The 25,340-nt window shown below is 41.1% G+C and overlaps 1 protein-coding gene across 4 annotated transcripts in view; it reads left to right on the top strand.

Moving 5' to 3' along the window:
* Window positions 1-25,340, top strand: part of PLAC1 (placenta enriched 1) — a 212,263-nt gene that overhangs the window by 175,670 nt on the left and 11,253 nt on the right. Inside the window, exon 1 of one of the 4 annotated variants that reach the window (XM_043896012.1) lies at window positions 1,055-1,182. The exons of the other annotated variants lie outside the window; for them this stretch is intronic. The gene's annotated coding sequence lies outside the window, so the exon portion shown is untranslated. Of the gene's footprint in view, window positions 1-1,054; window positions 1,183-25,340 lie in introns of those variants that run through there. 4 annotated transcript variants of the gene reach the window in all.

The raw sequence follows: 25,340 nt of genomic DNA, 5'->3' as shown, positions 1-25,340 counted from the left end.
AAGGCAGGAATGCCATGCAGTGCCCCAGGAGAGATGGTCTTGGATAGAGCCTCTCTTTGCCATCCCGCCACAGGGCATGAACCACAGGGCATGAACTCTCACATCAACCTCCTTTCCATCATCCATCACTTTGGGTGGCACCACCACAATCTCACTTAGTGACAAGCAAGCCAGGTTACAGCACTTTTCACGTCAACAAATTGGCAAATCACAGAAACCAGTGTTTGTCATTACCAGGTATCCTGGTTTTTGTTTTGAACACTATGATCGTCGTTCCCTTGGGCAAATCCCTAGTGTCCAGGTGTTTGCCTTTCCACACTGTAAAATGAGAATCTTTTTACTGGTTTCTAGTCACCTCAGAGCATTGTGGGGAGAGTCGAAGCCAGTCTGAAAACTGGATGTCTAAACATCCCTGGGCTTGTGGAGTTCTCACCAAGCCTGTCACTGCTGTTGACATTGAGAATACTGGTGTGGGAACAAGTGCTGTCTTTGTCACAGGCTCAACTCCAGGGGCCTCTCCTTCCCTAAGCTGGCAGCTGAGGCTAAGTACTCAAGATCCCTGGGCCAGCTGTTGTGAAGTAAACGCCAGGCAGTAGGTAAGGCAAGATTCAAAACTGGGCAGACAGCCAGGCTTGAGTGGGAGCCTGATTCAGGAGTGGAGGGGGGCACAAAAGTTGGCAAACAAGTGTTTTCCAAGGGAGGAAGACTAAAAAAAATACAATCTTGTTTCTAAGGTAGACAGAGCACCAACGGGCTCTGGGGGAGTAGTCTAAAAATTCCTTCTGTAACTCACTTATCAGCTGAAGAAGATTCTAGTACTAGAAGGACACTGTGAGCGATGTTTCCCAAGGAGGCTTCCCTGGGAGCACAGAGAGATAGCCACACCCTTTGAAGTTTGCTGGGAGCTTACAAAGGGCAGCGTTGTTTCCACCGGAGAAGAATGATAGCCCCACATAATGGTGTCCTTATTCTCTAAATCTCAGACCTTGTGCGATGAGGGGCCAGTGAGCCTTCAGGCTCAGGCGAAGGGGGGGGGGGGGGGGGCAAGACACTTGGCACAACGCACATGCTCACAGCTAGCTTGCTAGCCAACGTGGAAGGTCTTTCCTAAGGAGGTGGTGTGGTCAAAGTCTGGGATCTGTTTCAACTCGCTTTCTAGGAGGATTGCTAAACCATACCCAGGTATCGTTTTAATTTGATGATGGCTGATATATGTTTCCAAGTGGACGTATCTATCAAACTTCATAGATTTCGGTGAAATATGTTATGCGCTTAGAGGCTGTAGAGATAAAAGACCGATGAGAAAAATATTGTTTTAAATCAGAATGAAAAGGGTGGTATTTCTGAGTGGTGGGATTCCTATCGCACAAAAAAGAAAGTGAGTGGGCTGGCAGGAGCTGTCTAAGATGGTCGATTCTCCAGTTATTAGTAAGTGGAGTCCTCAGATTGGGCTCTAACATAGCCTTAATCAACTTGGGGATGCCTATGGTACTGCATCATCCATGCTTATGTCAGGGACCACTTCCAAAATTCTGACTCATTTCCCAGGCCAGTGGAACCATGTAAGCATATGAGTTTCATGTCTGGTGTCATCTCCGGGAATTTCTCCCAGCCTTGGTGCCTGGGAATAATTCCATTAGACCCAGTAGAAGCTGGGTGGTGCAATGGCAAGAGTTCAGGTGGAGACCTAAGCTCCAGTCCTAGCTCTGTGCCAATTAACTGTCATTCCAAGTGGGTCTTTTAACAAATCTGTGTCTTGGTTTCTTCAGTGGTTAAAAAGAGTCTTTAATTTGATGACTGAGTCCCTTCCAGGTTTAAAAATAAGAATGTCTGTTTCTTAGCTTTGGGTTCAATAAAGAATTGTTGTAGGTATGCCAGTCATCTGATGTTATAAATTCTTTTAGGTCCGAAAGGGATCTTAAAGGTCATCTAGTTCAACCTCTTTATATTATGGATATATCAATAGAAACCAAGACTCAGAGAGAAGGGAGTTGCTCAATTAGTGCAGACTGAAGGTTAGAATTTAGGTTTCATGATTCCCAGTCCAGTGCATTTTCCACTGTCTTTATTTCTAAATCAAAGTAATACATGAGAATGATTTTTAAAAATCAAGTAATATAAGAATGCTTGTAATTTTAAAAAAAAAAGTTTTCTGCCCTACCCCTAGTATTGCTGCTCAGAAGCAACCATTTTTAAGAGATTCTGTTTTCAATTCATCTGGTGGTTATTTCAATACTTCTAAATATGTCTCTACTCCTACTTCTTAATTTATCCAGTTGGAGCCTTATCTATTGACTCCTTGCTGTAAAAGCTATGAATTTAGCTCACTTAGCATTACTCTCAACCTCCTTTCTTTCTCCACCTCCCCATGTTTGATAGTATTATCTTTATGAGGTTTTTAAATTCACCTTTTAAAATAGTATTCACTAAAATTTCCTATTTGGGTTATACAGTTCTATGAGTTTAGACAAATACAAAAAGTCATATAACTACCATCACAATCAATATATATCACCCCCCAAAACTTCCTTATGCTGCCCTTTGTAATCAACCCTATCCTTCACTCCCAACCCCTGGTAACCACTGATCTGTTTTATGTTCCTATACTTTTGCCTTTTCCAGAATGTCATAGAAATATGTGATCTTTTTACACTGCTTCTTTCACTCATTTTAATTATTTTGAGATTTATGTCTCAGTAGTTCATTGTTTTTCTTGCTGAGTAGTATTCCATCACTTGAATGTACCAGTGTACTCATTCACCAGTTGCAAGACATTTGCATTGTTTCCAGTTGGATAGTATTATTTTTAGTGAATTCCATTGGTTACCTTTTAACTTGAAATCATATACTAAAACCTCTATTTCTATATCTCTAGACAGTATCCACTATATATTAAGTGGGCCTTCCTTTTCAGAATAGTAAACGCTTTTGACTAGGTTTTAAAACATGATACTTTCATTCATTTCATCTCTGTTTTAAATGGATTACATTTGAGGGTATAATTTTTCATGTGGCTGAGAGGGCTTGTTTAAAGGCTATCCAGCAGCCCCATTCAGGGCTACTACTATTCTCAGTGGCTCCTGTAGCATCGGGGCCTTCTCTAGCTCTGGACATGCTTGTTGCTGGGAACATATACATGTACTTTCTGTTCTGACCGTTGCTAACTCAGGCAGTAATTTTGGGGAAAAAGACCTTTCTTCATGTGGATTTCAGCTTTTGTCTGTCATGCTTTTGCTGTTCCAGCTGCCTTCACCAGTGAGCACAAAGCCACATTTCAAAGGAGACTAACAAATTATCCCCAGCTGCCAGAAGGAGTGTGTTTCTGTGTGTTCTGTGTCCCCCTTCTCTGATAACTAACAGGTTAACTTTCTAAAGGGAATTGACAAAAGCAGAAATTGTCCTTTCACCCAAATAGGTTTTCTGCTTTTTTGTGGATTTGTCATACTCCTCTCCATTCTTACCTTAATTTACATCAGGAAATACAGTGTAAATGATTACAACTCAACCCCTGTTGTTTGCAAGGTTCACATTAGTGCATTTCTTTTTTTTTTTTTTTTAAGCATGGATGAGATTGCAATTCTGTTTGAAAATTTGCTAGCACAGTGTCTTTCCTCAAAAAGTAGCTATTTGAAGGCTGAATGATATCAACCCTGGCCACAGAGATTTATATGTGATTACACTTACTTGTGTTTTTAACCATCTTTGTATGTGTGTTATCTGCATAGCACTTACACTCTGTAATGGGGGGTGAGTCTCATACCTAGCCTGGTATGCTACACATAGTAGGTGCTCAGTAAATGCCTTTTGAATGGAAATGATCCAAAATACTGTCATTCACACATATGGTGAAGTATTCTGTATCAATGTAGTGAGTCAGGCATTCTCAAACACTACTGGGCATGCAAATTGGTACAACTTTCTCACAGGGTCATTTGCCAAAATATGCCAAAGCTTTAACGGTATTCTTGTCCTTTCACCCAGTAACTCTCTTTCTAAGGACTTACCCTAAAAAAAAAATGCACAAAAGATATAAATACTAAGAAACTCATTGTAGTATCATTTAAAATAGAGAAAAAGTGAAAAAAATAGAGAAAAAGTAAAATCAACTTCAATGTCTATATTATAAAATCTTATGTAGTAACATTTATACTATAAATCCTATGTAGTTATTTAAAATCATGTTTAAGAGAGTCTATAACAACATTAGAAAATGCTCACAACCTAAATTAAGTGGAGAAAGGGAGGATACAGATGAACATACAGTATGATCTCCTGCGTGTGTGTGTCTGTGCACACATGCAAAAAGAAAGAAGACAGAAAGGAAATAAATAAAATATTAACAATGATTCTAGTAGTAGAATTATGAATTATTTTCATATTCTAATATTTGTAACTTCCAAATTCTCTACAATCAGCTTGTATTACTTTACAACCTGAAAAATATCTTTTTAACTGGAAAGAAAAAAATGCTATCCTAGTCACAAAATGTGAAACGATTTCTCAAACCAGAGTCTACCCTTCAGATGCCATGTGGAAAGTCATGTTTTCATAAAAACAAAATTATGCCTACAAGTCTTTTTGAGTTTTATTAAGAGCCTCAGTTTGATATGGAAAGGCAAAACTGTTCATCCTTTTCTCTCAGCCTAGTTAGGTTTCATCTTCTCTCTCCCCATCCCCACCCATTTTAAAACTGTCCAGATCTGTGGAACAAATGTTGAGCAAACTGGAAATAAATAAAATCCAATAGCTTTAAGATATCACAAAGCCCTCCCTTCCTGTGTACTAATGGCTACCTGCCCATTGTACTCCCCAGAGTGGAGGGCTGGAGTCAGCCAAAATGGAGGCTTTTCTGATTCAAGCATGAAAACTGCAAATGCTCAAAATTTAGCAAGTCTGAGAAGATTGAGACACAACATGTACAACTTTCCCTCCCTCACATTCTGACCTTTACATAATAGAAACTGGTGGGCTCTGCCGGGGAAAAAGCTACTAAGTGAAAACTCAGTTGTAGAAGGCAGATACAGTAAGTACTCTTCACATTTCAAAGAAATCTCAGAATCCTAGAACTTTACAGCTAGAAGGAAAATATTCCAACAAGTACAGAGTTCTTTCCAAATCCCAGATACTGTGCTGGTTGCTGATCAAATGTTATCTCATTAAAACCATCTAGTAATGCACTCCACTTTACAGATGAGGAAATCTAAGCCCAGGGAGGCGTTGTAAATTGCCTTGGATTACATAGGTTTTTTTTTGTCTGCAAAGCTGGAGCTAGGGCCTACATCTTCTGGAAACTCTCAGGTAGAAAGATGAGTTTTTCTAATATAGTCTTGTCCCTCAGTTCCAGATAATCCAAATACTGTGCAGTTGTGCTTGGATCTTTTGCTAACAACTTAAGCTAATCAGGTCCAAGATCAAACATATAGTCTTCTGCTTGGCTCCCAGTGACCCAGGATCTGAACCAAAGTCTGGCTTTTTATTCTCTTTCATGCCCCACCCCCCACATAAACAGTCACAAGTCCTGTCCATTTTTCCTTCAAAAAATACCTTCAAAAAGGCACAAACTTCCAGTTACAAAATAAATAAGTCATGAGAATGTGATGTACAGCATGGGCACTATAATTAATAAAGCCATATTATTATATTTGCAAGTTGCTAAAAAGTAGATCTTAAAAATTATCATCACAAGAAAGAAACATTTGTAACTTTGTATGGTGACAGATGTTAACTAGACTTATTGTGGTGATCACTCCACAATGTATGCAAATATTGAACCACTATGCAGTATACCTGAAACTAATATAATGTTATATGTCAATTATACCTCAGTAAAAAAATACTTCTATATCCAACCCAACCTACAAAACAACCCAACCTCTACCTCCTTCTTGACTACTCCCAAACCACACCACTGCCTGTCTTCTGGCTCAGACAACAATTCTAGTCTGCATCACACAATTATTTTAGCACCTGTCATTCAGGGACAGTTAACATTTGTTCAGCAGCACTCATCCTAGCATCAAGCAAGTATTGAGTGTCTACTATATGCCAAGTCCTGAGATGGAGAATTCATTTGTCTTTTCTCCTCAACTAGACATTAAACATCCTGAGAGTGAAGGCCACAGCTTTCTCCATAACCTCTTAAACACCCGTTGCAGCTCTGGGCACATACTGAAGACTTGTTTATTCAAGAGCAGAACAGATTTAAGGAATCTGTCACCAGCTTAGCAGCTGGAGAACTCTGGGGATGCCTTAATCTATGGATCTGCCTCAATATCTCACAGGCTACACGAGCATGATCCACTCACTCAATGAAGGACGCATATCAAACTGACTTTTTAACACCACACCTTCAGGGATAAGTGAAGAGGTTTAGCTAATCAGAGGTGTGGGGTTCAAAGCATCAAATGGGGATTTCTGCCTCCAAGAAAAGAAGCTGGAATAGATGTACTTGTCCCTATTTTTGTCACTAAATACAGCTAAACACCCTGGGTGTTATATATAAAACAAATATAAGAGAACCAAGAAAGGTGGAAAGAAGAAGACAGAGTGGCTAAGGACCTCAGTAACCAATGAATGATGTGATGGTGAGTTCCCTGTATTTTCTTTTTGCCTCATTGATTCCAGACTGGATGCTGGAGACACCAGCAGTTAAGAAAAAACCAAGTGGGAGCAAACAAACAAGAAAGGCCTGCTCTCTTTAGCCAAAGGACCAAGAAAGGGGCAGCCTAGCAAAGTAGGCAACTTTTAGACCAGTACTACTCTACTGTAGCCAAACACCACAGGAAAAACTATGACTTCCACACACACCCATGCCAATGAATGATGAGTGGAGAGCCTGAATTTCTATCCCAATGTGGCAGTAACAAGATGGCAACTCTCTTTTCCCTGCCAGAGTAGGGGAAACTTCTTCAAACAGGAAAAACAAAAGGCTTAAATAAGAGCCTCATTACATGATACCCAAAATGAACAGTATTCAACTGAAAATCATTCATTATACCAAGACCAAGGAAGATCTCAAATTGAATGAAAAAAAGAATCAACAGATGCCCAAATCAAGATAAGAGATGTTACAGTTATCTGACAAAGATTTTGAAGCAGCTACAATAAAAATGCTTCAATGAACAATTATAAACATGCTTGAAACAAATGAAAAGACTAGAAAGTCTCAGGAAAGAAATATAACATCTCAGCAAACAAATACGAAGATACAAATAAGAACTAAATGAAAAATTTAGAAATGAAAACCTCAGTGGATGAGCTCAACAGAATAGAGCAAATGAAAGAATTAATGAACTTGAAGGTATAACAATAGAAATTACACAGTGAGAACTGGAAAAAAATGAAAAAAGCCTCAGGAACTTATGGGACTATAACAAAAGATGTAACATTCATATCACTGGAGTCTCAGGAAGAGGGAAGAAAGATAAAGGGGCTGAAGACCATTTGAAAAAATAAAATCTCAAAGTTTCCAAGTTTGGGAAAAAATATAAACCTACATATTCAAAGAGCTGAAAGAACCCTAAGTAGGATAGATGCAAAGAAATCCACACTAAGACCCATCATAGTCAAACTTCTGAAAACTAAAAACAAAGAAAGTCTTGAAGGCCAAAAGAAAAGAGTACAAGGAGACAATGTTCTAATAAGGAATTGGCACATTTTTCAAGCACTAAAAGAAAAGGACTGCTAACCCAGAATCCTACATCTCTCAAAAATGTCCATCAGGAATGAAAGGGAAATGGAGACATTCTCAGATGAAGAAAACTTAAGAGAATTTGTCACCATCACACCTACCCTGAAAGAATAGCTAGAACTTCTCCAAACAGAAAGAAAATAATAAAAGAAGGACTCTTGGAATATAAGGAAGAAAGAACAAAATAAGCAAAAACATGAAGAAATCCAGTAGACTTTCCTTCCCCTCTTGAGTTGATGAGGAAAGTAAATGAACATAAAGGGAGGTAAGGTTTCCACTTCACCTGAAATGGTAAAATGACACCATCACTAGAGTGTGATAAGATATATATAAAATACCTAAAGGAACCACTAAAAATCTATACAAAGATATACACTAAAAACCATGACAGATAAACCAAAATGATAGTCCAAAAAATATTCAAGTAACCCACAGGAAGGCAGAAAAAGAAATCTGAGTAATAAAAGGCAGAAAACAAAATATAAAATGGCAGATTTAGATTCTAATTTATAAAAAAATTGCAATACGTATAAATGGCCTAAGCATATCAATTAGAAGACAAAGATTGGTGGAGTGGATAAGAAAAATAGGACCCAATTATATGCATTCTACTAGAAACTTACTTCAAATATAATGATATAGAGAAGCTGAAAGCAAAAGGATGTAAAGAGATATATCATGCAAGCATTAATAAAAAGAAAGTATGCATCTATCAAAGAAGAGCAAAATAAGCACAAAGCAAGCAGAAGGAAGGAAATCATAAGGAGCAGAAATCAATGAAATTGAAAAAAGGAAACCAATAAAGAAAATAAATGAAACAAAAGCTGTTCCTTTGTAAAGATCAATAGACTTGACAATCTCTAGCAAGACAGACAAAGGAAAAAGAGAAGAAGCAAATTACCAATATCAGGAGCAAAACAGGAGATATCACTACAGATCCTGCAGATAAGGGTGGGGTACAATAAGGTAATACCATTAACAACTCTACACACTTGTATTTAAAAACTTAAATGCAATGGACCAATTCCTTGAAAAACGCAAACTACCACAAGTCACCCAATATAGAGTTCATAGCCCTATAACTATTAAGGAAATTAGCGGCATAATTTTAAAACTCCCAACAAAGAACTCTCTAGTTCCAGATGATTTCACCAGATAATTTTACCAAATATTTAAAGTATCAGCAATTCTACATTATCTCTTCCAGAAAACAGAAATAGTGGGAACATTTCCCTATTAATTTTATGAAGTTAGCATTACCTTGATACCAAAACCACCTAGAGACAGTACAAGAAAACTACAGACCAATATCCCTCATGAATATAGATGCAAAAACCTTTAGCAAAATATTAGCAAGTAGAATTCAGCAATATAAAGGAATTATTTGCCATGACCAAGTAGGGTCCATTACAAGTATCCAGTTCAGTTCAGTTCAGTCACTCAGTCATGTCTGACTCTTTGTGACCCCATGGGCTGCAGCACATGGACACCCAGAGCTTGCCCAAACCCATGTTCATCGAGTTGGTGGTGCCATCCAACCATCTCATCCTCTGTGGGCCCCTTCTCCTCCTGCCTTCAATCTTTCCCAGCATCAGGGTCCTTTCCAATAAGTCAGTTACTCGCATCGGTGGCCAAAGTATTGGAGCTTCAGCATCAGTCCTTCCAATGAATATTAAGGACTGATTTCCTTTAGGATAGACTCGTTTGATCTCCTTGCAGTCCAAGGGACTCTCAAGAGTCTTCTCCAACACCACAGTTCAAAAGTATCACTTCTTCAGTGCTCAGCTTTCTTTATGGTCCAACTCTCACATCCATACATAACTACTGGAAAAACCATAGCTTTGACTAGATAGACCTTTGTTGGCAAAGTAATGTCTCTGCTTTTTAATATGCTGTCTAGGTTGGTCATAGCTTTTCTTCCAAAAAGCAAGCATCTTTTAATTTCATGGCTGTACTCCTGGACACTCACAGTAAGTCTGGCTCAATCTTTTATGGGGTCACTGCTCCTTTCTCCTGGGTCCTGTTATGCACAAGGTTTTGTTTGTGCCCTCCAAGAGTCTGTTTACCCAGTCCTGTGGAAATTCTGTAATCAAATCCCACTGACTTTCAAGGTCTAATTCCCTGGGGGTTCTCAGTCCCTTTGCTGGATCCCCAGGTTGGGAAATCTGTTGTGGGCTCTAGAACTTTCACAACAGTGCAAGAACTTCTTTGGTATAATTGTTCTCCAGTTTGTGGGTTGTCTGCTCAGTGGCTCTATGGTGGGGCTCACACGCTGTGCCTCCCAGGTCTGCTGCAGCCAGAGCCCCTGTCTCTGTGGCAGGCCACTGATGACCCTGCAGGAGACATTTAAACACTCAAAGGCAGGTCTGAGTCAGTCTATTGTGGGGGTCACTGCTCCTTTCCCTGGGTCCTGGTGTGCACAAGGTTTTGTTTGAGCCCTCTGAGCATCTCTGGTGGGTAAAGGGTTTGATTCTAAGCACAATTTTGCCCCTCCTACCACTGGCTTCCCTGATAGCTCAGTTGGCAAAGAATCTGCCTGCAATATGGGAGACCCCAGTTTGATTCCTGGCTTGGGAAGATCTGCTTGAGAAGGGATAGGCTACCCACTCCAGTATTCTTGGGCTTCCCTTGTGGCTCCCTTGTGGCTCTGATGGTAAAGAATCTGCCTGCAATGCAGAAGACCTGGGTTCAATCCCTGGGTTGGGAAGATCCCCTGGAAAAGAGAAAGGCTATCCACTCCAGTATTCTGGCCTGGAGAATTCCATGGACTGTATAGTTCGTGGGGTTGCAGAGAGTTGGCTATGACTGAACAACTTTCACTCTTCCTTTCACCATCTTGTTGGCGCTTCTCATTTGCCCTTGGATGTGGGGTATCTTTTTCTGCTGGGATCATTCTCCTGTCAATGGCTGGTCAGCAGTTAGTTGCAATTTTGGAGTTCTCACAGAAGATGAGCACACGTCCTTCTACTCCACCATCCTGTGGGACAGTGATAAGTATCCAAGTCTGGTTCAACATTAAAAACCAATGAATGAAACCATCATATTAACAGGCCAAGAGAAGAAAAATCACATGAGCATATCAGCTGATGCAGAAAAGACATTTGACAGAATTCAACATCCAATCATGACAAAATCTCTCAGCAAGCAAGGAATAGAAGGAAACTTCCTTAACTTGCTAAGGGGTACCTACCAAAAAAAAAAAAAGCCGTACAATTAATATTATATTTAAGGGTGGAAAACTGAATGCTTTCACCCTAAGATCAGATCCATTTCTATTATTCTTTTTTGTCAGAGTGCTAGAAATTCTAGTTAGTACAATAATGACAGAAAAGAAAAGACATATAGATTTGAAAGGAAGAAATGAAACTTTCTATTTGCAGGTGGCATGATAATCTACATAGATAATCTAAAGGAATCTATTTTTTAATTCATTTTATTCAAGTATAGTTGATTTACAGTGTTAATTTCTGCTATACAAAAAAGTGAGTCCGTTATATATATATATATAGTATTCTTTTCCATTTATCACAGGATATTGAATATAGTTTCCTGTGCTATACAGTAAGACCTTATAGTTTATTCATTCTCTATATAATAGTTTGCATCTGCTAATCCTAAACTCCCAATCCTTTCCTCCCCCACCTAACTCCCCCTTGGCAACCACAAGCCTATTCTCTGTATCTGTGAGTCTGTTTTATAGATAAGTTCAATTGTGTCATATTTTAGGAATCTTGTTTATTTTTTGGCTTCATTGGATGTTCACTGTTGTGCACAGGCTTACTCTAATTGTGGTGAGCAGAGGCTACTCTAGTTGTGGTACATAGGCTTCTCGTTGTGATGGCTTCTCTTGTTGTGGAGCATGGGCTCTAGGGCATTCAGACTTAGTAGTTGTGCCATATGGGCTCAGTAGTTGTAAGGTATGGACTTAGTTGTCCCAAGACATGTGGGATCTTCCTGGACCAGGGATTGAACCTGTGTCCCCTGCATTGGCAGGCAGATTCTTAACCACTGGACCACCAGGGAAGTCCAGGAATCTATTTTTTAAACTCTTAAAACTAATAAGTGAGTTCAGCAAGGTCATGGAATAAACATTAAAAATCTATTATGTTTCTATATACTGACAATGAAACATGGGCACCAAAATAAAAAATATAATACCATTTAAAATTGCTCAAAAAAAAAAACTTCGACATATACCTAACAAATATGTGTAAGACTTGTATGCTGAAAACTACAAAATGCTAATGAAAGAAAACAAAGAAGAGGGGAATTCCCTGGCAGTCCAGTGGTTAGGATGCCATGCTTTCACAGCCAGGGGCCTAGGTTCAATCACTGGCAGGGGAACTAAGATCCCACAAGCTGCTCATGACATGGCCAAAAAAAAAAAAAAAAAGAAATTAAAGAAGATCTAAATAAATGGAAAGACATGCCATGTTCCTGGATATGAAGACTCAACATAATAAAGATGTCAGTTCTCCTCAAAATGATATACAAGTTGGTTCAGTTCAGTTCAGTTTAGTCACTCAGTCACGTCCGACTCTTTGTGACCCCATGAACCGCAGCACACCAGGCCTCCCTATCCATCACCAACTCCTGGAGTTTACCCAAACTCATGTCCATCGAGTCGGTGATGCCATCCAACCATCTCATCCTCTGTCATCCCCTTCTCCTCCTGCCCCCAATCCCTCCCAGCATCAGGGTCTTTTCCAATGAGTCAACTCTTCACATCATGTGGCCAAAGTATTGGAGTTTCAGATTCAGCATCAGTCCTTCCAATGAATATTCAGGACTGACTTCCTTTAGGATGGACTGGTTGGATCTCCTTGCAGTCTAAGGGACTCTCAAGAGTTTTCTCCAACACCACAGTTCAAAAGTATCGATTCTTCAGCACTCAGCTATCTTTATAGTGCAACCCTCACATCCACACATGACTACTGGAAAAACCATAGCTTTGACTAGATGGACCTTTGTCGGCAAAGTAATGTCTCTGCTTTTTAATATGCTGTCTAGGTTGGTCATAGCTTTTCTTCCAAGGAGAAAGCATCTTTTAATTTCATGGCTGCAGTCACCATCTGCAGTGATTTTGGAGCCCCCAAAAATAGTCTCTCACTGTTTCCATTGTTTCCCCATCTATTTGCCATGAAGTGATGGGACCTGATGCCATGGTCTTAGTTTTTTGAATGTTGAGTTTTAAGCCAACTTTTTCACTCTCCTCTTTCACTTTCATCAAGAGGCTCTTTAGTTCTTCTTTGTTTTCTGCCATAAGGGTGGTGTCATCTGCATGTCTAAGGTTATTGATATTTCTCCCAGCAGTCCTGATTCTAGCTTGTGCTTCATCCAGTCCAACATTTCGCATGATGTACTCTGCATATAAGTTAAATAAGCAGGGTGACAATATACGACCTTGACATTCTCCTTTCCCAATTTTGAACCGGTCTATTGTTCCATGTCTGATTTTAACTGTTGCTTCTTGACCTGTATACAGATTTCATAGCAGGTAGGTAAGGTGGTCTGGTAGTCCCATCTCTTGAAGAATTTTCCAGTTTGTTGTGATCCACACAGTCAAAGGCTTTGGCATAGTCAGCAAAGCAGAAATACATGTTTTTCTGGAACTCTCTTGCTTTTATGATGATCCAACGGATGTTGGCAATTTGATCTCTGGTTCCTCTTCCTTTTCTAAAACCAGCTTGAACATCTGGAAGTTCATGGTTCACGCACTGTTGAAGACTGGCTTGGAGAATTTTGAGCATTACTTTGTTAGTGTGTGAGATGAGTGCAATTGTGTGATACTTTGAACATTCTTTGGCATTGCCTTTCTTTGGGATTGGAATGAAAACTGACCTTTTCCAGCCCTGTGGCCATTGCTGAGTTTTCCAAATTTGCTGGCATATTGAGTGCAGCACTTTCACAGCATCATCTTTTAGGATTTGAAATAACTGAACTGGAATTCTATCACCTCCACTAGCTTTGTTCATAGTGATGCTTCCTAAGTCCCACTTGACTTTGCATTCCAGGATGTCTGGTTCTAGGGGAGTGATCACACCATCATGATTATCTGGGTCATTAAGATCTTTTTTGTATAGTTCTTCTGTGTATTCTTGCCACCTCTTCTTAATATCTTCTGCTTCTGTTAGGTCCATACAGTTTCTGTCCTTTATTGTGCCCATCTTTGCATAAAACATTCTCTTGGTGTCTCTAATTTTCTTGAAGAGATCTCTAGTCTTTCCCATTCTATTGTTTTCCTCTATTTCTTTGCACTCATCACTGAGAAAGGCTTTCTTATCTCTCTTTGCTATTCATTGGAACTCTGCATTCAAATGGGTATATCTTCCCATTTTTCCTTTGCCTTTCGCTTCTCTTCTTTTCATAGCTGTTTGTAAGGCATCCTCAGACAACCATTTTGCCCTTTTGCATTTCGTTTTCTTGGGGATGGTCTTGATCACTGCCTCCTGTACAATGTCCTGAAAATCCAGCCATAGTTCTTCAGTTGGTAGTTCCTAATCAAGTTGGTAGCTCCTAATATACAAATTGGTAGTTCCTAATAAAAATCTCAGCAAGACTTTTGTAGAATTTTGTCTAAAATTTATACAAAAAGTCAAAGGAACTAGAATAGCTAAAACAATTATGAAAAAAGAAAAGAAAAGGAGAGAATCAGTTGCCCTACTATGTATCTATAGTAATCAAGACTATGGTGGGGACTTCCCTGGTGGTCCAGTGGCTAAGACTCTGAGCTCCCAATGCAGGGGGCCTGGGTTCGATTCCTGGTCAGGGAACTAGCTCCCATATGCCACAACTAAGGCCCAGAACAACCAAATAAATATTTTTTAAGCCTGTGGTATTGGCAGGAGGATATATAGACTAACAGATCTGAATAGAATCCAGAATACACCCACATAATTATGCTCAACTAATTTTTTTAACTATAAATGCAATTCAATGAAGGAAAGATGGCATTTTCAATAAATGGTGCTGGAGAAATTGGATATCTATGGGCAAAATAAAAGAACCTTGTATTAGAGTTCTTTAGCGAAACATAGCCAATAAACTGTGTGTGTTCGTGTAGAGACTCTGTGTGTATAGAAAAAATGTGAGAATGTGTGTATATATATACATATGTATGTATGTATGTGTATATACATACATCCAATTTCTCCAGCACCATTTATTGAAAAGACTATCCACCTTTCCTTCTTTGAATTCTATTTGTACTTTAAATATATACAGAAAGAAAGAGAGAAATGTTTATTTTAAGAAATTGGCTCATGCAATTGTGGATACTGGCAAGTCCAAATCTGCAAGTCAGGCCAGCAGGCTGGAGACCCAGGGAAAAGTTGATATTGCAGCTCTAATCTGAAGGTAGTCTTCTAAAAAGCTGCCTCTTCCTTGGGGGAGGTCAATCTTTTTCTTAAGGCCTTTGACTGATTGGATCAAGCCCACCTATATTTTGGAGGGTAATCTGCCTTATAGTCTACTGAATTGAATGTTAATCTTTTCTAAAAATAAAAAATACCTTCACAGAAACATTCAGCTGTTTTACCAAATATCTGGGCACCATGGCCTAGCCAAGTTGACACATAAAATTATTCATCAAAAACCTCATCCTAAGTCTCATAACATACAAAAATTAAGTCAAAAAGTATCACAGACTTCCATGTAAAACTAAAATTTTTAAAAACAAACAGCAAATCTTCAGGACCTAAGACTAGTGAAAAAGTGCATAGACTTGACATCAAAAGCACCATACAAAAACCAAAAAACCAATAAATTGAACCTGATCAAAATTTAAAACTTTTGCTCCATGAAAGGTCCTGTTAAAGAGGATGAAAAGACAGTCTATAAAATGGGAGAAAATATGTGTAAACCATGCATCTGACAAATGACTTATATCTAGACTATATGAAGAACTTTTTAAAAACTCAACAGTGAAGAAAACAGACAAGTCAACCAGAAAATGGGTAAAGGACATAAAGACACATTTCACCAAAGAGGAAATACAGATGATAAATACACAAGATGTTCACCATCATTAACCATTAGGGAAATGCAAACTTAGACAATGAGATGTTATTAATACTACACACCTATTAGAACAATTGAATAAAAAGCAGTGACAATTCCAAATGCTGGCGAGAATGTGGAAAAACCAGAACTCTCTGATATTGTGGGTGGGAACGTGAAATGCTGCAGCCACGCTGGAAAATAGTTTGGCAGTTTCCTATGAAACTAAGCATGCCATTATCATAGGACCCAGAAATCACACTCCTGGATATCTATCCCAGAGAAGTGAAAACTAATGTCCCCTACAAAGTCTTGTACATTAATGTTCACAGCTTATAGCTTTCCCTGTAATGTCCCCAAACTGAAAACAACCAAAATGTCCTTTGATAGATGAACAGTTAGGCAAACTCTGGGTGTGATGAAAAGGAATGGACAACAACTTGGGTGGACCTCAAGGGTATTATCCTGAGTGGCAAAACTGTTTGCATCAAGATCTCCACCCCTCACTCTGTAGTCCCCATACCCCACCACCCCAATTGCAAACATTCTAAATTCAGTTCCCTAAGATTCAAAAGATAACTTGATAAAAAGAAGCACCCTGATGATTTCAATTTTGTGGCAGTGTATGAGGAATGGTAGTTTCTAAAGTAATATATTTTATTTATTTATTTATGGCTGCACTGGGTCTTTGTTGCTGTGCATGTGCTTTCTTTTTTCAATTAATTTATTTTAATTGGAGGATAATTATTTTACAATATTGTGATGGTTTCTGCTATACATCAATGAGCTTTCTCTAATTTTGGCGAGCAGGGGCTACTCTCTAGTTGCAGTGCACGGGTTTCTCATTGTGATGGCTTCTCTTGTTGCAGAGCATGGGCTTTAGGGCATGCAGGCTTCAGTAGCTGCAGCTCCAGTTTTCTAGATCACAGGCTCAGTAGTTGTGGTGTACAGGTTTAGTTGCCCCACAGTATGTGGAATCTTCCAGAATCAGGGATCAAACCCATGTCCCCTGCATTCGCAAGCAGATTCTTAATCACCGGGCAGCCAGGAAGATCCCTAAAGCAATGTTTCTTAAATATTATCGCTATCTTTCCACATGTACATGACACACTCATGCACGCATATACATAAGCAAGATGTTGGGCTTTTCATGCTATCGGATTCTTTTTTTTTTTCCATTTATTTTTATTAGTTGGAGAAAATGAGGCAACAGAGATAAGAATCCACCGGATTCTTATCTCTGTTGCCTCATTTTCAAAGATGAAAGATAGAGACCCACCTAAGCTGAATTCAGATGAGGGGAGAAAGTAATGGCTGGTGGCAGCTTAGGGGAAAGAGTAGCAGGGAAGACAGGAAGATAAACCTGATAAGAGTTGCAGGGGATGGCTTGTGCTGACCTGTGCCGCAACTCTGTAGCTTTGATCTTGGTCATTCTGTTGACATGTGCTCACTATCTCCCCATCTGCAGCCCCAGTTCAGAGTCTGGAGAACTGGTGTGGATATGGCCCTTCTTCAGGGAGGCCTTAAGCCAGACCCCAAGACTAGGTTAGATCCTTGTGTTACACACTCTCACAGCACTTGAATCTGACCTTGGTGTCCTTTATCACAATTTTAGTTACAAGTTTTTGAAGCTAACTATTAAGTGTTAGATAATGACATGTGAGTTTATCACATGTCTCCTATTTGGGACTGTAACTGGAATGAATGTTGGAACCTTGTCTTAGTTCATTTTTGTATATTCCCAAGCATCTAACAGGGCTTCCCAGGTGGTGCTAGTGGTGAAAAACCTGCCTCCAAATGCAGGAGACATAAGAGATGCGAGTTCGATCCCTGGGTCAAGAAGATCCCCTGGAGAAGAGCATGGCAAACCACTCCAGTATTCTTGCTTGCAGAATCCCATGGACAGAGAGGCCTTGCTGGCTATGGTCCATAGGGTTGCAAAGAGTTGGACCGGAATGAAGTGACTTATGCATGCATGCAAGCATCTAACACACTAGTGTTACTAAAAGGTGCTCGGTACATATTTGTTAGATGAATGAAGAGGGAGAGGGTAGCAAGATTTTCATTGAATTAAACATAGTTACTGAAAACCATTTTAAGAAAAATAAACTTTGATTTTTATTTTCTCTATTATGAAAATAGGAAAAAAACACTACTTATCCCACATGTCACATTGTGTGCTATGCTAAGTCGCTTCAGTCATGTCTGACTTTGTGACCCCATAGGCCCCATGTAGCCTGCCAGGCTCCTCTGTCCATGGAATTCTCCAGGCAGGAATACTGGAGCAGGTTGCCATTTCCTTCTCCAAGGGATCTCCTGACCCAGGGATCTAACCCATGTCTCTTACGTCTCCTGCATTGGCAGGTGGGTTCTTTATCACTAGTGCCACCTGGGAAGTCACACTGAATAGACTGAATAGATATGGAGATACTCTGGAGTAAAAAGCACTATTCAAGTCCATGGGCTAATGATAATAAAGCACAGGCTTCCTACCTGTTGAGTTTGGGGAGCCGTTGTACATTCTTTTCATGGAATCCAGGCCCTGCAGATGCTGTGTATGAAAATGTGTCCACCTCTAGGGGGCTTCTTTCCACCCACCAAGGATCTCTCCAAATCACCCAACAGGAACCAGTGCTAGGTTAGAATGCCTGCCCAGGCTACATAAGGACTGTTAGGGATCAAAAATTATGGTTTCCATTACCTTTATTTATTTCCCCCATGGGAATAACTGAGTTAAATCGAGTGAGCACGAAAGATTTGAGAAGAGTCTCCTTTAGACTTTGAGCATAGAGCCCAAATACTGTTTCCCATGCTTCTCCAAGTTTCCATTCCCTGTTACTCACATAGGAGCCCCCCTCCCCACCAGTCAGCAAGGAAGCCAGATTTTTCCAGTGGGAGGAATTGGAAGGGGGGTGCAGATGTTCCACGTCAGTACATTTCAAGGACAGGTCCAACCTGTTTAGCCTTTAACTCATAAACTTGCCTTTTCTTCTCAATATACCATGATCCAGCCCCAGGCCACCCAGGCTCCCTCCAACCCCCAGTCCCTTAGGGGAAACAAGGTCCTTGCTGGCTGAATTTCACATGCAATTCCCAAGTTACAATGAACACTGCTCTCCTCATGGCCACCTGACACCAGAGTGGTTGCTCAACCCTCCCTCATTCCCCTGCCTGCAGGGCTGGAATTAACTTGGTTCCCTGGGCCCCTGACTAAGTCAACTATTTCCCAAGATGCCCTTCTGCTTTCTACTGCTCTTGACTGATTTCATCCCGAGTTTCTACTCCCTTCCTCCAGCTTGAGCTTTCTATATCCTTGAGGATTCTCCCCTTGCCTGTCATACTCAAGTTGACTGTTTTCTCATAATGCCCCTCCCCACACCTGGCCCAGGCTTTTGTTTGGATTCAGAAGTGGTCCTTTACCCATCAGCAACTGGCAATCACCAAACACACACAGTTTCCTGAAATCACCTCAGTGTCCCCTGCCAAGAGGATCTCATTCCGGCACACACAGAACAGGGCAGATGCCTATAGAAAAAAATCAGGCAAGATACAAATATTACCAAGTTTTCCAAAGAGAGTGGTTTTCAGCAAAATAGCTTGAACTGGGAATGGCTAATCAAATCATAATCCATTAAAATCTACTCAAGGGCATTTTACAACACTTTCCTAGGAGCATATTTTTTGTATACGGACCTTATTCAGCATTCTCTGAGAATACAAGTGTCAGAACTTTATACATTGGGCTTATTTCTAGGCCTGACCACATTTTTTAAGCAGGGGGAAATGTTACCAGTTCAGAAAACCAAGAAATGTGTTGACATTTGATTTATTCTGCATGAAACTTGCTCCTTTTTCTAGTTTGGAGGTTAAGCAGGGGGACAGAAAGGACAACCACATTGATATTAATACCTATCCCCTTCCCTACCCCCACCTGCTACCTTGAAACCTAGCGGGTCTCATAAATAAGCTGATGTGCCAGGCGGGGGCCATTGTAAGTAGTACACGAATCAAGTGAGAAAGAAAGGAAACTTAGAAAGGCTCAGAGGGCCCTTAGTGGGGTGCTGGGCACATTGTGAGCACACAGTCAATGTCAGAGGTGCGGAGGAGGAGGAAGGAGAAGTGATACGGAACCAATGGCCAGATGACCTTGGACTCTACTGGAAAGAAGGGGTCTGACAGCCAGTGTCTCTTTGCCCAGGCACTCTGCCTTTCTAGCCGTGGCCCCTCAGGTTGAGCAGCTGAGACTTTGTTCCCAAACCCACAGGTGTTCAGTCCTGCACACCTGGATGGAATGTGGTTCTCGCCTTCCTGCAGTTACTGAGTTGCTCTGAGGGAAATGCTGTACATTTTTTCAAAGGGAGCCTGCACTTATATTTGCTCACGGTGAATTTTAAAAATTCAGAAGATGATGAGCTTGTTGACTAACTAAATATGTCTATTTGGATCCATTTGTGGCCCCCTCCCAGGCAGATGCCTCCCCCTCCGGTGGCTGTGGGCTCCAGAAGCAGGGTGGGCAGCAGGGTATGAAAATGTGTGTCTCCGGTCTTCTTGGACCCAAAACTTATTTACAGAGCACAGAATTTACAGTCAAAAAGGGTCTTTGTTTTTTTAAACAGAAGTGGGCAAATCCTAGATACTCTCTATATATGCAAACCTCCTTTCCAACAGTTATGAAAGGACATTCTAAACTTTAAATGAGAACCCTGTTGGCGAAGCTCCACCCAAACATCGCATTGAGAGGAAGGAGATCACATAAGAAGTGCCACCTTTGGGACCTGAAATCTCCCCACTAATGCTGTGACTCCAGAAGTAGGCAAGGGTCCTTGTTATGGCCCTGGCTCACTTCCCCACCGCTGTTCATCTCACGTCAAAGCATAAGCTGGTAACGTACACCGAGGGATGGAATTCGACCCAGGGTCAGGTCAACTTGAACAGTTCTGCACAGAAGTCCAACTTTAAATTCTACCCTCTGTGGAAGCAGTCCCCTCCTGCAGCTGCTCACTCCCAGCTGCCCAGCCAGCTGCCACCAGGCCAAAATTACCCCTACCTCGGGGTCCTCTCCACATACTGCCTAGGGCTCATATGCTGATCCATTAGCTGGAATTGCCCACAGTGGAAGTCAGCTCTGATTTTCACTTATATATATATATATATATATATTTTAACTATAAAAGGGCAACTTAGAGATACCCCTCACCCTCAGCATATGTGGAATGAGATAATACAAAAGCTTGCTGAGTCAAACCCCAAGAACCAAATCGAGCCAGAGATGATGTGAATGTGGAACCAATCAAAAGTTTCCTGGCTTAGAAAGGCCTGGCTTAATGGTTCTCTTTAAAATATTTTTAAAATTTTCAATCACGTAGGATGGAATCCTCACACTCTTTTTCCAGATCCTTGTTGGTGGTGGTGGGTTTTTTCTCTTTTCAAGATGTTGAGCCTGTTTCTATGTGTCATTAGCAGAATTTGTGGGCAACAGGAGACTGGGTGTGACATTGAGGCTGGGAGTCCCAGGCAGCAAGAGGTCGAGAATCAAGGATTCAGGATCAAATCACTGTTGCTTCTGTAGTGAGAGGTTGCCACCCAGGCAATTAAGTGTATATTAATTTTCCAGCAATGTAGTTTGAAAATCAGCACATCAAATAAAATATTTCACACCCAGGAAAGGCCAAATGCACATTCCTGCATGTGTGTCCTTAAGTGGTATTTTTATGGAAGGAAACTTTATTTGAAACAAATGTCAGAACAGAAGTTGAGCTTATGAAAGGCACTGAGAAGCCATGGCACAGAAGGTTTTAGGACATCACCGGTAAAAAGCATAATCCTCCACCTCAGTGCCTTGCACGGTCGTCACGCACATACGATGCTCGGATGGTCCACCTGTGTGTATAGGTGTCCTCACTCACTTGCACATTGTTCACAGCAAAACCTGGTAGTCAGGCTGCTTGTGTATGAGACATGGAAGTGGCTGGCGGATGGGTCATCTGGCCCCCCAACTGCTCATCCTCAGGACAAGAAGGGATCTCACAATGCTGGATGAGATTCTATCTGCACATCCCTGTATGAACAAGGAAATTAAGCTGTTTTCTTACACAGCTGAGAGATTCGGGTGCTCTGAACCCAAAGTGGAGAGCTTCAATCCACCACCACACTTCTGTCTGGTGTCTTGGAGCGGGTGTGATGGGTATTTGCCGGTAACCTGTGCCTGAGGAAGGAGAAGATTAGGGTTGGCCTTGGTCCCCTGACTGGGCAGGCCCCTGCGATTGAGAGATGTTGCGGGTGCATCATCAGGAAAAGGTTGCCACAAATCTCATTTCTGTCTCTGCCTTCCCGGATGCCTGCCCACCGCCTCTTTTTTTTCATTCATTTGTACATACATTCCTCAAGTATTTACCGAACACCTATTTCAGGCATAAGCCTGGGCTCGCCAGGGCAGGAGTGTACAGAAGACGCTTGTTTTCTCCTCTCCCTCTCAATAGGTCTTCTCTCCTTCTCTCTCTCCCCATAATTCAAGTGGTAACAGGGGTGGATGGAGGAATATCCAAAATTCATCCCTGTTGGAGACATCCTTGCCAGGAATTTCCAGCAACCCCCTAGGGAGAGTGGCAGACTGATGAGAGTCCAGCTGGGACTCACAAGGGGGTGGAGGGAAGTGGGGGTGAAAGGAAACCCACAGCCAGGCTGTCTGCCCAAGCCCTGGCTATAGGTCTCGTTTATCAGGCACTTGCTCTGTGCCAGGCTCTGGTTGTGCCATCTCTCCTACCTCATTCAACCCTCCAACCCAAGAGGTAGTTTTTAAACCTGGGCCTGTTTCTTTATGAGGAAACTAAGGCCAGGAGGGGGAAGTGACTTGCCCAAGGTCACCCAGCTAGGAAGCAACATAGCCCCAGTTCAAGCTTAGGTCTATTTCCAATGCCCAGGCATTTAAAAAACTCAGAATGTGGTTTAGATGTCAGCATTAAAATAGTTTGAAAGTATAGCATTAGTCACTCAGTCGTGTCCGACTCTTTGAGACCCCATGGACTGTAGCTTTCCAGGCTCCTCTGTCCATGGAACTCTCCAGGCAAGAATACTGGAGTGGGTTGCCAGTGGAACTTCCCGACCCAGAGACTGAACCCAGGTCTCCTGCATTACAGGCAGATTCTTTAACATCTGAGCCACCAGGGAAGTAGTTTAGGAGCTTCTAAAAGGTTCTATGAGCCCTGTTTATCTGCCTAGTTTACTTTAGTTTTTGTATTCAAGAATCATGATTTTAGGGGACTCCCTGGAGGTCCAGTGGCTAAGACTCAGCACTTTCACTGCAGTGGGCCTGGGTTGAATCCCTAGTCAGGAGACTAAAATCCTACAAACCTTGTGCCACGGCCAAAAAAAAAAAGGAATGGTTTTTAATAATAGCTCCCATTTATTGAGCACTTACATGTCAGGAACTATACTAAGCACTTTTACACTCATTGGTTTCATTTACTCCTCACAACAACCCTAGGAAGTATTGTTGTTGTTGTTACTATCCTTATTTTACAAATGAGGAAAGCAACACTTAGAGGAGTAACAAATGAGGAAAGCAACACTTAGTAAGCCCAGGGTTACTCAGCATGTAAAAACTGAGCACCGTTTTATACCAGGTTTCTCTGACACAACAAAGCCACTTAGCTGCTAGAGTATCATCTTGCCTTGAGCCCTCTATGATATTATTTTGAAGAGTCTTTCCTCAGACTTTCTTCTCACCCTTTCCCTGTCCATATAAATGTCACCCATTTCTGTCCTGTAAGTGAGCTACGTCACTGTCTCCTCTGTAATCTCCTCTCCAAGACCACTTATTATTCCCAATGCCCAATCAGCCTAGACGTCCCAAGCATGTATCCATATAGGAGGAATCATAACCAGGACATTACTAGCACCAAATTTTTAGTCACCTTTATAGATAAGCTCATGGAATCTTCAGAAGACAAAGTAAAACCATAAATTCTTATATTTAGAAATAACAAATACTACTTAAAAACTTGATTTTTTAAAAAATGCCTCCTAGTTTGATGATCCCTCACCAGCAAAATCTCTCAAATGAAGGGGAAAATCCCCCTTCCTGAAAATCAGTTTATTTTATAAACAATGATAAGGTGGCCCTTTCGAAAGTGTTGCTTAATTAGAGATTCAGAATTTGAACATACATTCCTAGTGATGTGTCCTAAATGACGATATACCTTGAGAAGGACAATCCTTCCTATTTCTTTCATCTGCTCCTTCCCCCTGGTTTTGTAGCACAAACACCAGGGCAGCTACCATTTTGTGCCAAGAGTTTGTCTTTCCATTTTCCAAGGGAGCAAAGAACAAGGAATATCTCCCTTATCTCCCAATCCCCTGGATGGGGTCGTGCCCTTTGAGGACTTACTCTATTTCAGCCTCTACCTCTAGGCAGTCAGAAAAATAACTCTGAACCACCCAGAGAATGAGCACCTGCTTCAGTGACTGTCCCAACGTGAACACACTAATCCCCTGGTTTAGGAGAGGGTCGCCTTCCATGCAAAATGGCCAGGCTCTACTGCTGGGTCGGCCCTGCTGGTTTTAATAGCTCTGTCTTGATTTCTAACAGCTGGGGGCCACAGTTGTTCAGTTCTTATTGTAAGCTAGTGCATGGCTCAAACAATGTAAGATTCTTCATGAGGAGTCTGAGAGAATGCCAGATGGTAGTATTAGGGGAAACCAGCTCAGTTCCTTTCTCCAACATCTCAAGCTAGTGCCTTTGACCAGGAACCAAGAACATCCCAGCCCCACTGCTTTAACGCTCACCACGTGGGCTTTTTTTAAAGTGAGTACTAAAATGTTTCTGGAAGCTCAACTTTTATGAGGGCACTGGGGCTGCCCAGCAAGTTATTTAGAACATGGAGCCAATGTGAAGTCCCTTTCAGTGGTCTGTTCTCTTCCCCCTCCCATCCAAGCCCTGCACATAGCTTCACAAACATCCAGGCCTGGTAAACATACCCCAGCATTCCTTTTAAAGACATGATGAAATCAGAAAGAGACACAATCTCTGTCCTCAGGGTGGAAGCAGGACCATGTGATTCCCCACTTCTGTAACAAATGCAAGAGTTTGAGAAAGTGCGGTACCTTTTATCCAGTCATAGAGATCTTGAGGCTTGAGCTTGCAGGCCATTCTTCAGAGTTGCGGTTGCCATATTTGGTGGCTTTGTACAGAAGTTATGCCCATTTCCCTTGTCAAAAATAGATGGGGAAGGCCTGAATATACAGCATGTCCTAAGGTGCATTATACTCTGGGTCACCATGCAGCTCATGGAATAAATGTGTTCCATTGAAATCAGGAATGACAGCTTGGTCTTAAGAAGTCAAAACTACAAGGAGTGATCAGTGACCTCGAATTATCTTCTCTGAGCACTTCTGAATTTCTGTCTCTCATTTATTGCTTTTTTTCTCAATTCCCTCTGTTTGAAAAGCTATTAATTTCCTCACCTTCCCATCTGTCATCACCCCATAAATAATCTATGCCTCTTTTTGTAATGTCCTCTTTGTCAGACACCTGCCCTGTATTATTTTCCTAGCACTGGCAAATACTAGAGAGAAAACTCTGGAAGCTCCATGCTTATGGCAGATGCTTCCAATCCTGTTTTTGCCACTTACTAGCTTTGTGTCTTTAGTGAGT

This window comes from Cervus elaphus, chromosome X, assembly GCF_910594005.1.
Source record: "Cervus elaphus chromosome X, mCerEla1.1, whole genome shotgun sequence".
NCBI classification, from domain to species: Eukaryota; Metazoa; Chordata; class Mammalia; order Artiodactyla; family Cervidae; genus Cervus; species Cervus elaphus.
This window is presented reverse-complemented; position numbering and strand designations above follow the sequence as displayed.